The sequence below is a fragment of the Crotalus tigris genome, unplaced genomic scaffold, assembly GCF_016545835.1.
Source record: "Crotalus tigris isolate CLP2741 ecotype Arizona unplaced genomic scaffold, ASM1654583v1 scf7180000024297.1652928, whole genome shotgun sequence".
NCBI classification, from domain to species: domain Eukaryota; kingdom Metazoa; phylum Chordata; class Lepidosauria; order Squamata; family Viperidae; genus Crotalus; species Crotalus tigris.
Window position 1 is genome coordinate 649448 of NW_024100470.1, and position 15783 is coordinate 665230.

Sequence of the window (15783 nt, forward strand, 5' to 3'; positions counted from 1 at the left end):
ATGAAAAAGGAAAAAAAAAGACACAGAAAGTTATCATGAATCTTTGAAGGGAATGGGAAAATCTCAATTTGTTTTTTTCAATTTGGTTTGGCTTAATGAAAATGAAGCTGTTCAATTCTGCTTCGGTCTACACCAATATTAAACTGGTAAAGAAATATATTTTTATCAAATTTTCTCCTCTTAGTTGAAAAATTGTCAGATGACAATTCCAAATCAACAAAGGGAGAGATTATAGTAATAGTAATAGTAATCAGGGCTTTTTTTCTCATAGAATGCCGAGAATGGAATTCCGGCACCTTTTTTTTAAGAAAAAAAGCACTGATAGTAGTAATAGTAGTAGTAGTAGTAGTTGTAATAATAATAATAATAGTAATAATAATAGTAGTAGTAGTAGTAGTAATAATAATAATAATAATAATAATAATAATAATAATAATAATAATAATGATGTTGGAAGGGACATTGGAGGTTATCTAGTCCAATCCTATACCATTTCGGACAAATGGCTGTCCAGTTCCTTTTTAAATATTCCAGTGTTGAAGCATTCACAGATTCTGGAGGAAGGTTTTGCCACTAATTAATTATTCTAACTGTCAGGAAATTTCTCCTTAGTTCTAGGTTGCTTCTCTCTTTGGTTAGTTTACATCCATTGCTTCTTGTCTTGCTTTCAGGTGCTTTGGAGAATAGCTTGACTCCCTCTTTTTTCAGGCAACCCCTGAGATATTGGAACACTGCTATCATGTCACCCCTCATCCTTCTCTTCATTAAACTAGAAGAGACCCAATTCTAGCAACCTGTTCTTATATGTTTTAGCTTCCAGTCCCCTAATCATCTTTGTTGCTCTTCTCTGTACTCTTTCTAGAGTCTCAACATTTTTTTTACATCATGGATGCAATATTTTAAGTGTGGCCTTACCAAGGCATTTTAAAGTGGTATTAACACTTCATGTGGTCTTGATTCTATCCCTCTGTTAATGCAGCCTAGCATTGTGTTGGGGCATCTGCAGCACACTGCTGGCTCATATTTAGGTGATTGTCCACTAGGACTCTGAGACCCCTCACACAGTTACTGCTCTTGAGCAAAGTACCACCTCTACTATAGCTGTGCATTTGGTTTTTCTTGCCTAAATGTAGAACCATACTTTTTTCACCATTGAATTTCATTTTGTTAGATAGCGCCGAATGTTCAAGTCTGTCAAGATCCTTCTGTATCTTTCCTATCTCTGTAGCATTGGCTATTCCTGCCAGCTTGGTGTCATCTGCAAATTTGATGAGTTCCTCATCTATCTCCTCATCCAAATCATTGATGAAGATATTGAAGAGCATTGGACCCAGAACAGAGTCCTGGGGCACCTCATTACAAACCTCCCTCCATGTAGATGCAGTTCCATTGAGGACCATACACTGAGTATGGCCGGTCAGCCAGCTATGAATCCATCTGGCGGTGCTGCTGTCTAACTCACATTTTTCTATCTTATCAAGTAGTAGGTTGTGGTCTACTTTATCAAATGCCTTACTGAAGTCCAAGTAAATTATATCCACAGCATTCCTCTGGTCCACTAATTTTGTCACTTGGTCAAATAATGCAATAAGATTTGTCTGGCATGATCTGTTCTTGACGAACCTATGTTGGCTTTTTGTTATGACTTTGTTTGTATCTAGGTGTTTGCTGATTCGTTGCTTGATTATCTTTTCCAGAATCTTCCTAGGTATTGAAGTCAGGCTGATAAGTTGGTAGTTTCCTGGATCCATTTTTTTCCCTTTTTTGAAGATGGGAACTACATCAGCTCTTTTCCAGTCCTCTGGTAGTTCCCCAGTGCTCCAGGATCTTTGAAAGATATAGTTTAGTGGTTCTGAGATCACATCTGCCAGTTCCCTCAGAACCTTGGTGATCTAATCCACCTGGTCCTGGTGATTTTAACTCATCTAGGGTGGACAAGTGCTCATTTATCATTTTCTTGCCTATCTTAACTTGTGTTTCTAATGTGTTTTTTATGGTATTATTTTTGATTGGTTGGATGGCACAAAATGAGTTAAATAGTTCTGCTTTCTCCCTGTTGCTTGTCACCTTCTTGCCACTTTCTTCCACTAATGGACCAATCATTTCCTTAACTTTTTGCTTGTTTTTACATGTTGAAAGAAGCTTTTTTGTTATTTGACTTTTGTCGCAAGCCTTAGTTCATTTTGCGCCTTAGCCTTTCTCACTTTATCTTTGCAGGCTCAGGCTATTTGCTCATATTCTGCCTTAGTTGTGTTATCCTCTTTCCACTTGTTATACTTGTCCTTTTTGACTTTCAATTTATCAGAGAGTTCTTTATGCAGACATGCTGGTTTCTTTTAAAAGCTGTTATTTTTCTCCTTCGTTGGTATTGTGCTAGACTGGCCTTTTATAATCTCACTTTTCAAAATTTCCCAAGCTTCTTGAGTTGTTTTCCCCTTGAGGATTCTCATCCATGAAATCCTTCTCAAGCTCTCTCTAAGTTTATTGAAATTAGCTCTCTTAAAGTCCAGGACTCTAGTTTGACTGTGTTCTATTGCTTGTGATTCCATAATGTTGAATTCCAATATTGCATGGTCACTCCCCCCCCCAAGGTTCCTGTGGCTTCAACACCTTTTATCATTTCATCCCTGTTAGTGAGAATTAGATCCAATATGGCTGATCCCTAGTTCCCTTCTCTACTTTTTGGCAGACAAAGTTGTCTGCTAGGTTTGTCAGAAATCTGTTTGATCTTCCACTTGGTGCAGAGTTTGTCTCCCAGTTGATGTCAGGGTAATTAAAGTCCCCCATTACTATTGTGAAGTGCTTCCTACATACCTTAGTTAGCTGAGTAGCAAAAAGTTGATCTATTTCCTCTGTTTGATTGGATGGTTTATAGTATACACCTATGGCAATGTCATTTTTTTCCCCTTTTATATTGACCCAAATGCATTCGAGACAGTTTTCATCATTGTTGTATTCTATTTCTGTAGAGATATAGTTATTTCTTGTATAGAGAGCAACTCCACCTCCTCTTTTATTTGGTCTGTTTTCTTTTAAATAATTTAAATCCCTCTAGCTGTGTGTTCCATTTGTGGGTTTCATCCCACCAAGTTTCCGTAATGGCAACATTATCATATCTGCCTTCATTTACCTGAATTTCTAGTTCATCCTGTTTATTACTCATACTCTGTGCATTGGTGTATAAGATTTGAGTCCTTTATAACTGATCCTTTGTTAACTTTCTACATAACCTGTGTGTCTGTGGAAATTCACAGTTATCCAAGTCATGGTTGTCCCAAAAGTGCTTTTTTCAAAATTCAACTGGAGTTTCTTGGTTTTTCTCTGAAGACATTTCACTCCTCACTGAAGAAGCTTTTCCAGTTCTGAACTGAACTGAAAAATCTTCATGGGAAAACAAAGGAAGTCCAGCTGCCATTTGAAAACGCATCTTTTAGTCCTTTGAATCTTAGTAATTCCAAAATTGGGCTGATGAGGAATAATAATGATACTTAATAAAAAAAAAGTTTTCATCTTTCTACATTTCAAATTGTCAAATATAATGAATTGAACAAGATCCTATTTATACCATTTTAAACATAAAATAAAGTTTTTTTTATAACTTTCTATATTTAAGCTTCAGATGTTTATTTAATTTATTTAGTTTCTTTTATATGAAAATATCAATTACTTCCATAGAGCTGTAAAGCATTATAATTGTTAAAAAGAAAACATAACATAACAAAAGAAAACCAAAGCAAACAAAAACAAAACATAACAAAACAATATAAAAAACCCCTATTCTGGCATTTGATGATTTCCCCAAATTTTGTATTAACCAACATTACCTGCCAGGGTGATTGGAGGAAAAGCTTCCATCTCCTCTCATCCATTTTTTGACCCCTTTTATGTTTGGAAGATTGCAAGGCCTTCAGAGCATGTGCCACAGCATAAACTGCATTGTAAATGCTATAACTATGTCCACCTATGGTGGTCTCAAAGACAGAATTAGGAAGAGTCTCCAGCCTCTCTTCTCCAGTGCAGATCCTTTCACTATTCCCATCTGTAATATCACTGGAAAATGAGCATTCAAATGCATCTTTCCAGAAATCCATAATAAACCCATCGTCTTTGTCTACATTGGGGTTTCTCTTTTCCATAAAATGTTGAAAGTCGGTCAGCTTCTTTGAGTGAATTGCAAAGGAAAGAGCACCATAAAGGAAATCAATAGGCAATGGTCTTTGCATCCGAATGGAAGTGAATTCCATCTGGGCTGTCATGATCCAAACTTTGGCCTTTCTCTCCTTTGGAATATCATTATAATTGGAAAAAGAGATCATTAGTCTCAAAGGCAACATGCCTGTAATTTCAGCACTTAAGATGACTGCAATGGCTGTACTTTTCATAATTATTTTGAACACTTTATCTGCATTATCTATCCACTTAGCAGCATCATTACCATACATCATTTGTAGAATACGTTCTATAAAGTCAAAGCAGATTCCTCTCTCTGAAAACATGTAAAGTCTCTTTTGAATGAACCTGTCTCTGTCTTCCTCATATCGAAAAACTAACCCAGCCCAGATCCATCCAAAATGCAACAATAAGTGCAGAATTGCATTAAATTGCTGGTTCTCATCTGGGAACATCCATTTGACAAATATTGCTGTCTCAGTATTCATCAATGCAGCTGATCCATATGTGATCTAAATGGAGAAAGTGAAAAGAACAAAGGAATAAAGGGCATCTTGCTATAAATAAATAAATAAATAAATAAATAAATAAATAAATAAATAAATAAATAAATAACAAAGCATGTGTGTTTATTTAACCCAATCTCTGGATTTAAGTCGGATAGAAAAATGGAGTGCTCAAAAATTAGTTTTACATAACTTATGCACTTTTGCTCATCATTTAAAAAACGGATGGCCTTATGAATTTCTCATGGTCTAACTGAAATATTTCATTTGAATGACAATACTTTTCTCAATAATAAATAGCTGGTGAACATCTCATATTGATCCATTTTTGTGTCTCACCTGGGGAAATTTGAAGTTGCACAGAGTGATTGCCATGTTGACACAGGTGTTAATACGGGGTCCTCCAATGACAGCTACTGTATTGGTCTCATCATTACATTTGTAATTGGGTATAAATTTATCTTTGGTAGATAGAAATTCCATTGCTAATTGATAAGTTGTACTTTCCACAGAATAGTCAGTAGCGATATGGAAACCAAGGCTAATGTTAGGTAAAGGACCATTTTCATTGATCTCCTTTATAGCAAATGTCAGAGCCAAAGTGTGCTGGTAATTATGAGTGATGAACCTTCAGGGAAAGTTATAAACTGGGTCAATGTATTTCCGTTTCAGAATTAGACAGCTGTTTTAATTTATACATATATATTAATAAAGATATAAATTAGTGCTTATTGTTTATTTTGGACACCTGCTATTTGGTCACTTTCAAAAATTAGTCCTATACTGAATCATCTAGGAAGCACGGACCAAGTTGTGGCTACTTAACATTGAGTTAATTCTAGCATTCTATCACTCCCCATTTGGAATACTATCTCCACTTCTGGATACCTCACTTAAAAGAAACATATTGATAAGATTGAGGGTGTCCATTAATAGGCAACAAAAATGATGCAAGGTTTGAGGGACAAAAACATATCAGTAAGATTGGATGAACTAAATTTGTTGAGCCAAGAGGACAGGAGGAAAGGGGGAATATGACTGAAAATTTAAATATATTAACAGTGTGAATGAAGTTCTAGAAGGCACTATTTTTAATATTCAGTGAAACACGAAAACATGGGGGCATAATCTCAAACTCACAAAAGAGAAGTTTAAATCTGTTGTTAGAAAGTATTAACTTCAGAGAAAGAATAGTAGAACCTTGGAACCAACTTCAGTCACAAGTAATTGAGTTTTAACATGCTGAGAATAAATACATGTCCATCATCAGACCATCAATTTTCTATGTTTCTGTCTGATTTCAGTATTATCTGTATCTTACCTGTATTTTCTAAGAGAAGGAAGCCAACTCCTTTTAACATTCTAGATATGTAACTATACAATACTGTAACCTAAATTACACACTAGAGGGTTTCTTGTTTTATATCTGGATGAAATAAAAGACAAAAAAGCTCAAGATTAACCAGAGAGCTTCTGCTATATTTAGATTAGTCAGACTTTTTACTTTCAACAAGGAGATTTGTTTAAGGAAGGAAGTTTCTTGAGGAAAATGAAATACATATATTTCATGGTTAAAGTTAATAATAATAATAATAATAATAATAATAATAATAATAATAATAATAATAATAGAAATAGAAAGACTGTGGTACCAATAATGATAGGCTCCTTTGGGGCAATCCCAAAACAACTGGAGCACCACTTGACCACGATTGGCATTGACAAATTCGCTATTAGTCAATTGCAAAAGGGGGCCTTAGTAGGAACTGCTTCCATCCTTCGACAATACCTGTAATACCATCAAACATCCACATCTGCCTATCCCAGCTCCTGGGTAAGGACTCGATAGGTAGACAAAATGCCAAATCCAGTCTGAACATCAGGCTGACTGTGCGATGATCAATAATAATAATAATAATAATAATAATAATAATAATAATAATAATACACAGCTGGAATAGTGGACTGGACTCAAGCAGAACTAAAAGCAATGGATAGGCAGACCAGAAAAATAATGACAATGAATCATGCCCTTCATCCACGCAGTGACATTGATAGACTTTATCTACCAAGGCAAATAGGTGGGCGTGGAATGCTACAAGTACATCAGATGGTTGAAGAAGAAAAAATGGCTTTGGAAGAATATCTGAAGAACAATGATGAAGATGCACTGAAATTAGTATATCAGGAAGGCTTACTGACTACTGGAGAGACCAAACTGGCCTACAAGAAAGACCAAATGAAGAACACAATAGAGGCATGGGAAGACAAAGCACTACATGGCCAATACATTAAAAAAATAGCTGGGAAAGCAGATAATAACAAGACCTGGCAATGGCTAAGAGCAGGAAAATTGAAGAAAGAGACCGAGGGACTAATTCTGGCTGCACAAGACCAAGCCTTAAGGACAAATGCATACAAAGTCAAAATTGAGAAGACAGCAACAGACAGTAAGTGCCGCCTATGCAAAGAAGGTGAGAAAACAGTGGACCACTTGGTAAGCTGTTGCAAGAAGATTACACAGATTGACTACAAGCAGCGGCATGACAAAGTAGCAACAATGGTGCATTGGAAGATCTGCAAAAAATATCATTTGCCTGTAAGCAAAAACTGGTGGGATCATAAAATAGAGAAAGTCATAGAAAATGATAAAATTAAACTGCTGTGGGACTTCAGAATTCAAACAGACAAGCACCTGCAACATAACACCCCAGACTTAACAATTGTCGATAAGAAAGACAAAAAAGTCTGGATAGTGGATGTGGCAGTGCCTGGAGATAGCAGAATAGAAGAGAAAGAACTGAAGAAGATAACAAAATACAAAGACCTACAAATAGAAATAGAAAGACTGTGGCAAAAGCAAGCAAGGGTAGTACCAATAGTCATAGGCTCCTTGGGTGCAATCCCAAAACAACTGGAGCACCACTTGAAAACCATTGGCATTGACAAATTTGCTATTAGTCAATTGCAAAAGGCGGCCTTATTAGGAACTGCTTCCATCCTGCGGCGATATCTGTAATACCATCAAACATCCACATCTGCCTAGGTCCTGGGTAAGGATTCGATAGGTAGAATAAATGCCAAATCCAGTCTGAACATCTGGCTGACTGTGTGATGATCGATAATAATAATAATAATAAAAAAGTTGGAAGCGATCTTGGAGGTTATCTAGTCCAACCCCCTGCTCAGATAGGAAACCCTATACTATTTCAGACAAATGGCTGTCCAGCCTATTCTTAAAAACTTCCAGTGTTGAGCATTCACCACTTCTGGAGGCAGGTTGTTCCATTGGTTAATTGTTCTAACTGTCAGGAAGTTTCTCCTTAGTTCTAGATTGCATCAGTATTAGGGCAGATTGTTTGTATGGTCTAGAATTAATAATGACTAAATATGGTCACTGGAACTCCTTATACCAACTGACCAGCAAACAATATATTTAAGCATAAAAGTGAAAGAAAATACAACTTTTCAGTGGCAATGAGGGGTAAGAGGAGTTGTAGTATGAGGAGGAGAATAAGTAGTAGGATACTTACATGAACTGATCAAGGACTTCAGAAGAAGGAAGGTTTTGAAAAGTGATCTCATTTGTAAGAAAGAAAACCTGAAAAATAATAGCAGCAATGATTAAATCTCCTGATTGATAATATTTATGGACAATTGGAAGAGGACTACTAAGTTTGCAGGTGTAGGGAGGAGAAAGGCACATCACAGTTGGAAAAAAAAGTAAAACCATTGTTTTCAATATAACTAATTCACTATAATATATAATCATTGTAGACATCAAACAGTAGCTCCTATGTTACCATTCAACTGAAAAGCTGACCATTCCTTAATATTATCTAAGATTAAGATAATGAATTTTATCTAAAGTTAAGAAAATAAAGAGTCGCAGATGAAATACAAATCCTCCCCCCCCCTATAAGCACTTCTGTTTTTCTAAGCAGATATTAATAGAATGCAACGTTTTAACCCATGGTCAAAGTTTTTACAGTGTCTGCTGGAATTCCCTTAAGATTTGGAGAAGAAGGGACAATAACTATTCTTAGAGTAATCAGTACCATTCTTTGCAGCAGTAGTTTGAAAAATATCAGAAGGAAACATGTTTATCATATCTCAATAGACACTGCTGAACAGTGATGAATCTCAGAAGATATGAAGTCGATATGAAAATAGGGTGAAGAGTTCATAATAGAACATAAATTAAAATACCATTAGAGGGAAAAAAGAACAGAAATACACCTGCTGTGATGGGTTTTTACTTACAAAAAAGAAGTAAAATTGAAAAGATTATAAAAATTTTGGACTTAAAAAGAAATTTCTAATTGGCATGGGCGACATCTTGTGGCTAAACCTGATTTTACAACTTGTTATTGCTTAAAAGAGACTTAGCCAATAGTCCAGACTATACATAAGACTTTTGTAATCTTGAGATATCAGCTGTGAGATGCTCAGCTGTGTTGTATACTCAGTGACAAAATTCTTCTTTGCACTCTCTGATTGTAAAGCTTTTTAACATAATATACTACTCTTAGTAGTATATTAGGTTAAAAGCTTTATAATAGTCAATACGTAGTCAAAAAAGAGATGACAAGACTGAACATCGACATCTTAGGAATCAGCGAACTAAAATGGACAGGAATGGGTGAATTTAACTCAGATGACCATCAGGTATACTACTGTGGGCAAGAATCCCTCAGAAGAAATGGAGTAGCCTTCATAGTCAATAAAAGAATAGGAAAAGCAATACTGGGATACAATCCCCAAAATGACAGAATGATCTCAATTCGAATCCAAGGCAAACCATTCAATATCACAATAGTCCAAATCTATGCCCCAACCACTGGTGCTGAAGAGGATGAAATTGACCAGTTTTATGAAGCCCTACAGCACTTTATAGAATTAACACCAAAAAATGATGTCCTTATCATCATGGGGGATTGGAATGCTAAGGTAGGAAGCCAAAAGATAACCGGAATAACAGGCAAGTTTGGCCTTGGAGTACAAAATGAAGCAGGGCACAGGCTGATAGAATTTTGTCAAGAGAATACGATGGTCATAACAAACACTCTTTTCCAACAACCCAAGAGACGTCTCTACACATGGACATCAGCAGACGGTCAACATAGAAATCAGATTGACTATGTGCTCTGCAGCCAAAGATGGAGAAGCTCTATACAGTTAGTAAAAACAAGACCAGGAGCTGACTGTGGCTCAGATCATGAGCTTCTCGTTGCAAAATTTAGGCTTAAATTGAAAAAAGTAGGGAAAAGTACTAGGCCACTCAGGTATGAACTAAATCATATTCCTGATGAATATACAGTAGAGGTGACAAATAGATTTAAGGAATTAGATCTGATAGACAGAGTGCCTGAAGAACTATGGATGGAAGTTCGCAACATTGTACAAGAGGTAGCAACTAAAACCATCCTAAAGAAAAAGAAATGGAAGAAAGCAAAATGGCTGTCTGAGGAAGCTTTGCAAATAGCTGAGGAAAGAAGGGAAGCGAAAGGCAAAGGAGAAAGAGAAAGATACACCCAATTGAATGCAGAATTCCAGAGAATAGCTAGAAGAGATAAGAATGCCTTCTTAAATGAACAGTGCAAAGAAATAGAAGAAAACAACAGAATAGGGAGGACCAGAGATCTCTTCAAGAAAATTGGAGATAGGAAGGGAACGTTTCATGCAAAGATGGGCATGATAAAGGACCAAAATGGCAGAGACCTAACAGAGGCAGAAGAGATTAAGAAGAGATGGCAAAACTACACAGAAGAACTATACAAGAATGAGCTTAACATCCCAGATAACCACAATGAGATGGTCACTGACCTTGAACCAGACATCCTAGAATGTGAAGTGAAATGGGCCTTAGAAAATCTGAGCAACAACAAAGCTAGTGGGGGGTGACAGTATTCCAGCTGAGCTATTCAAAATCTTAAAAGATGATGCAGTAAAAGTTCTACACTCAATTTGCCAGCAAATTTGGAAAACTCAACAGTGGCCACAGGATTGGAAAAGGTCAGTTTACATTCCAATTCCAAAGAAAGGCAATGCCAAAGAATGTTCAAACTATCGAACCATTGCACTCATTTCACATGCTAGTAAAGTTATGCTTAAAATCCTAAAAGCTAGACTCCAGCAGTATGTGTATCGAGAACTACCAGAAGTACAGGCAGGATTTCGAAGAGGCAGAGGAACTAGAGATCAAATTGCCAACATACGCTGGATCATGGAGAAAGCTAGGGAGTTCCAGAAAAACATCTACTTCTGCTTCATTGAATATGCTAAAGCCTTTGATTGTGTGGATCACAACAAATTGTGGCAAGTTCTTAAAGAGATGAGAATACCAGACCATCTTATTTGTCTCTTGAGAAACCTATATGCGGGTCAAGAAGCAACAGTGAGAACTGGACACGGAACCACTGATTGGTTCAAAATTGGAAAAGGAGTCCGGCAAGGCTGTATACTGTCGCCCTGCCTGTTTAACTTATATGCAGAGCACATCATGAGAAAGGCAGGGCTAGATGACTCAAAAGTTGGAATTAAGATTGCCGGGAGAAATATCAACAACCTAAGATATGCAGATGATACCACTCTAATGGCAGAAAGTGAAGAGGAACTAAAGAGCCTCTTGATGCGGGTGAAGAAGGAGAGTGCAAAAGTTGGCTTGAAACTCAACATTAAGAAAACCAAAATCATGGCATCTGGCCCTCTCAATTCCTGACAAATAGATGGGGAAGAAATGGAGGTAGTGACAGATTTTATTTTTTCTGGGCTCCAAGATCACCTCAGATGGGGACTGCAGCCAAGAAATTAAAAGACGCTTGCTCCTGGGGAGGAAAGCTATGGCAAATCTAGACAGCATACTAAAAAGCAGAGACATCACCCTGCCAACAAAAGTGCGTATAGTCAGGCCATGGTTTTCCCAGTTGCAATGTATGGCTGTGAAAGTTGGACCATAAGAAAGGCTGAGCGCCAAAGAATTGAGGCCTTTGAACTATGGTGCTGGAGAAGACTCCTGCGAGTCCCTTGGACTGCAAGGCGTTCAAACCGGTCAGTCCTAGAAGAAATCAACCCCGACTGCTCTTTAGAAGGCCAGATCCTGAAGTTGAAACTCAAGTACTTTGGCCACCTAATGAGAAGGAAGGACTCAATGGAGAAGGGCCTAATGCTGGGAAAGATTGAGGGCAATAGAAGAAGGGGACGACAGAGAATGAGATGGCTGGATGGAGTCACTGAAGCAGTAGGTGTGAACTTAAATGGACTCCAGAAGATGGTAGAGGACAGGAAGACCTGGAGGAACGTTGTCCATGGGGTCGCGATGGGTCGGACACGACTTCGCAATTAACAACAACAACAACTACTACTAGGAGAATATGAATGAAGATCAGGAACATATTCTCTTTATGTTGAAAGCAATTTATGAAACTATTCTTACAGCTACTGATGAAATAAGAAGTTATAGAAAAGAACAAGATGTCAGCCCAGATATACAAACTCAAACTTTGATTACAACTATAAAATCAACTACACAGAATATATTAGAAAGAGTGGAACAATTAAATATTATGATAGAAGATTCAACACATACAGTTAATGGAAAACCCAGAAAAGAGACTGACAACATGGAAAAGGGAAAAGACTTCCTATTTAAATCAAAAGAAACCTGGGGATCAAGAAGAACAGACTGAAGAGAAGATAAACAGTTCAGGACAACTACTTCGAAATGGAAAAATAGAGAGATGATTTGTTAGTCCTCTCAAAAAAATGGCAACTGGATGTTTTTTTCTACATCAAACAACATACATAACAACACAGGAAGATTTATTTGATGACTAAAAAGCATGGACATGGAAGACGATTTGACAAAGAAAGAAAGCTAGAATAAGATTGAAGAAAATTGGGGCTTTGACTTATTAGTGAGAATTAAAATAGAATCTACTCAAATAAATAAGATGTGTACTTTGAATACTAGATATTGTTATGAGTTGAGATAAAGAAAACTTTGGTCTTTTAAAACTTGGAAGTATAAATATTAGCAGTTAAATTTGAACATTGATTTGCTTATAAAGGTTAAATGTAAATGTAATTAAGATATATATAAGCTAAAAATCTATTGATGAATGTAATAAATATGTTTTTACATAGTGGTAATAATAAACATTACTAGCATAAATATGAGATAGTAGATTTTAAGAGAAAAAGAGAGGAAGTATTAAATGTTAAAATAAGAGAAATTTTGGTTACTAAATTTAAGATATTTGGAATTTATCACAAAATAAGGATGTTATATTGTATTATTAATTAGTTGATGTAAGATGATGAGAATTCAAATAGATAAGATGTGTATCCTGAACACCGCAATGTTGCTCATGGGGAGAGATGCCTGTGAGGGCCAAGCAGGGTTGGGGGAGATCCGGGGGATCTCTGGTGGGTAGAGCAAGGGGCAAGAGGCTTGTCCTGTGGAGTGAGGTGAGCCGAGGCAGAGGGCAGGGCAGTGGCACCATTGCCTGAACTTTCCCACCTCCCACGTGGGCAATGCCTCTCCTGAGATGAGTCCTCATGTGCCTTCACATGTGGTCTGGCAAAGTGGAAGTACGAGCGTTCGGAGAGAAACTCCTCAAGAAGAAGAGTGTGTGCCTACTCCCTCACTTGGCTGGGACTTTTGCAGCCCTGCCCTCTGCTCTCAAGGTGCCAAACAACTGGCTTCCATTGAGATTGTGGTGGGACCAATGGCCTAGCAACAGAGACGTGGAAGTGGTAGGCCAGCTGCTGTGTACATGCATGCGTGGAGTGGTTATTAATAGCGGCAGCAACAACTGTAGCCCCATGCAGTGAAAGGGGCACATGCAGTTTGGCAGCGTCAATGGGGGTGGGGAGTGGCTGCTTCCTGGAAGATGGGGAACTGAGTCAGCTGCAGCAGGCAGGGAATAATAAAAGCTTAAAATAAAAGTCTAAACAGGGCCAACACTTTCTGATCGAGGGGGCACAGAAAGGATGGCATTTTTAGAAGGGGGGCTACACCGGCTTGACATTGGTGGAGGAGATGAGGTTTAGACCATGCACTTAAAACAGGGCAACCCCACTGTGCTTGGGTGGTTCTCCCCAAGCAGTTCCAGCACCGTTTTGAACCCTGCATTCTCAGGGCCCACTCTAGTATGTTATAAAGGCTGTGTTGGTGGAGCTGGCACCACCTGAATGGAGAAAGTGGGTGTTCCATCAGGCATGATGCTCCTGGTTCCTCTGCTCACCGTGATGGGGAAATAGTCTCTGCCAGACAGCTCAGGCAGAGCGATGCTCACTGCGAGTTGGCATCTCCCAGTCCAGGTAGAGCCAGGTCATGTAGCCAAGTGCCAGCAGCCAGCTGTCTCTGAGCAGCAGCACTGGGTAAAGCCCTAGGCAGCACTGGGCTATGAAAGAGGCAGCAAGTGACCCTCTCCTCCACCTCATCAGCCCCCAAGTAGCAGCACATATGGCCCTCTAAACGTGCTTAGGACCCACCGCTCCGGCTGCTCCCACCTATGGACAGCCCCAGCTGAGAGGAAGCGGCAGCACCCTGCAGGGCTGGAGCAGTTGGGGTTTGGAAAAGCAGCCCCACATGAAGCATAGCAAGCCATCACCCGCAAGAGCAAAGTAGGACACTGTAACTCCCTCCCTGCCCCAACCTTGAGCTCCCTTCATGGCCATTGGCCCACTGCCCCACATTGGCCATGACTGCCAGCCAGCACTGCCTCTCCTGCAACCTCCCCCATGGCTGGGACACAGCCAAGTTTGCCACCGGTGTCACTGTCCTGTCCTCACCCAGTGCCAGGAAGGAGAAGACCCACTGGAGGATGGCAGCTATTTGGAGGTGCCACCAGAGCAGCAGGTGTAGAGGGGCAAACCACAACCACATGGCCAGCACATCGGGGTTGGGCTCCTACAGCTTATAAGCGCAGCTGCAGCTTATCACAGAGGGACGAGCTCCTCCTCCTCCTCCTCCTCAATGAGGCCCCACCCTGCCCACCCATAAGTGAGGCATAGCTGCACTGCTGTGGAGGGAGGGGGCGCCTCCCTGATGGTGGTTCTGGACTTGCTGGGCTTAGACCAGTGATGGCAAACCTTTAGAGACCACGTGTGCTGGGGCGGTGACATGTGCTCACAGAGAGGGCTCTGCATGCCATCTCTGACACACGTGCCATAGGTTTGCCATCACTGGTCTAGAGCTATCTTTATCATGCTGATCACATGCACCAGCAACATGCTCGAATGCCCTGGGTGGTCTTCTTCATCCTCGCTGAGGTGGAGGGACCTTTCCATCTCCTCCTTCTAGCCTGGTTGGTGGCTGCCTTGTCAGAGTGTTACCTTCCTCACTTTTTTCTCCTAGTCATCCTTCTTTCCAACACCCATCTACCACTGAGGTTTGTGGCTGTGCACCTCCACTACCTCTTCTTCTGATGAGTAGGAAGACTCAGACTTGGATAGCTTGCAGGGTTCCAGCTGGCAGGGGGGCTCCCCCTTTGGAGTGGATTTTTCCTTCCCTGCTCCATTGTCTGACATGGTCTTGTAAAGTGCCCTGATAAGGGCTTTCCTTCCAGGCTGACTATTACTGCAGATCCTGTCTAATGTCAGGGCCCACTTCAATACCTCATCCCAAGGAAGTAGAACTTGTGGAAGTGGTTTCTTCCAAAAGGAGCTTTTATTTGGAGAAGCTGATAGTAGGCATAATAGACGGGATCTGAGGGTTTCCCACCACACGCCACTAGATGCACCCAAGAACTTTTGAAGCAGCTCTGTTAGGATGTTTTTGATCACACACACCCATAGCCCAGATTTGGTGCCAAGCGACTACTAAGGAATTTCAGTCTTGTATGACGTTATGACAAGTGCCTCAGTTTGAATGGCAATTATGTCAAAAAATAATGTAATGTTGTAACTTTCTAATGTGTATAATAAAAGTTCTGTATCTGCAAGCGTCTGTCATTGAAAACCATATGGAGGTTTATTTCCAAATTTTCCTTGTGTATTAGAATACATTTTAATATATATTATCTACATATTTGATATGATTTTATATATTTATAAATATATTTATGGTTTTATTTTAATGTTGTAAAGTACCCAAAGTTGC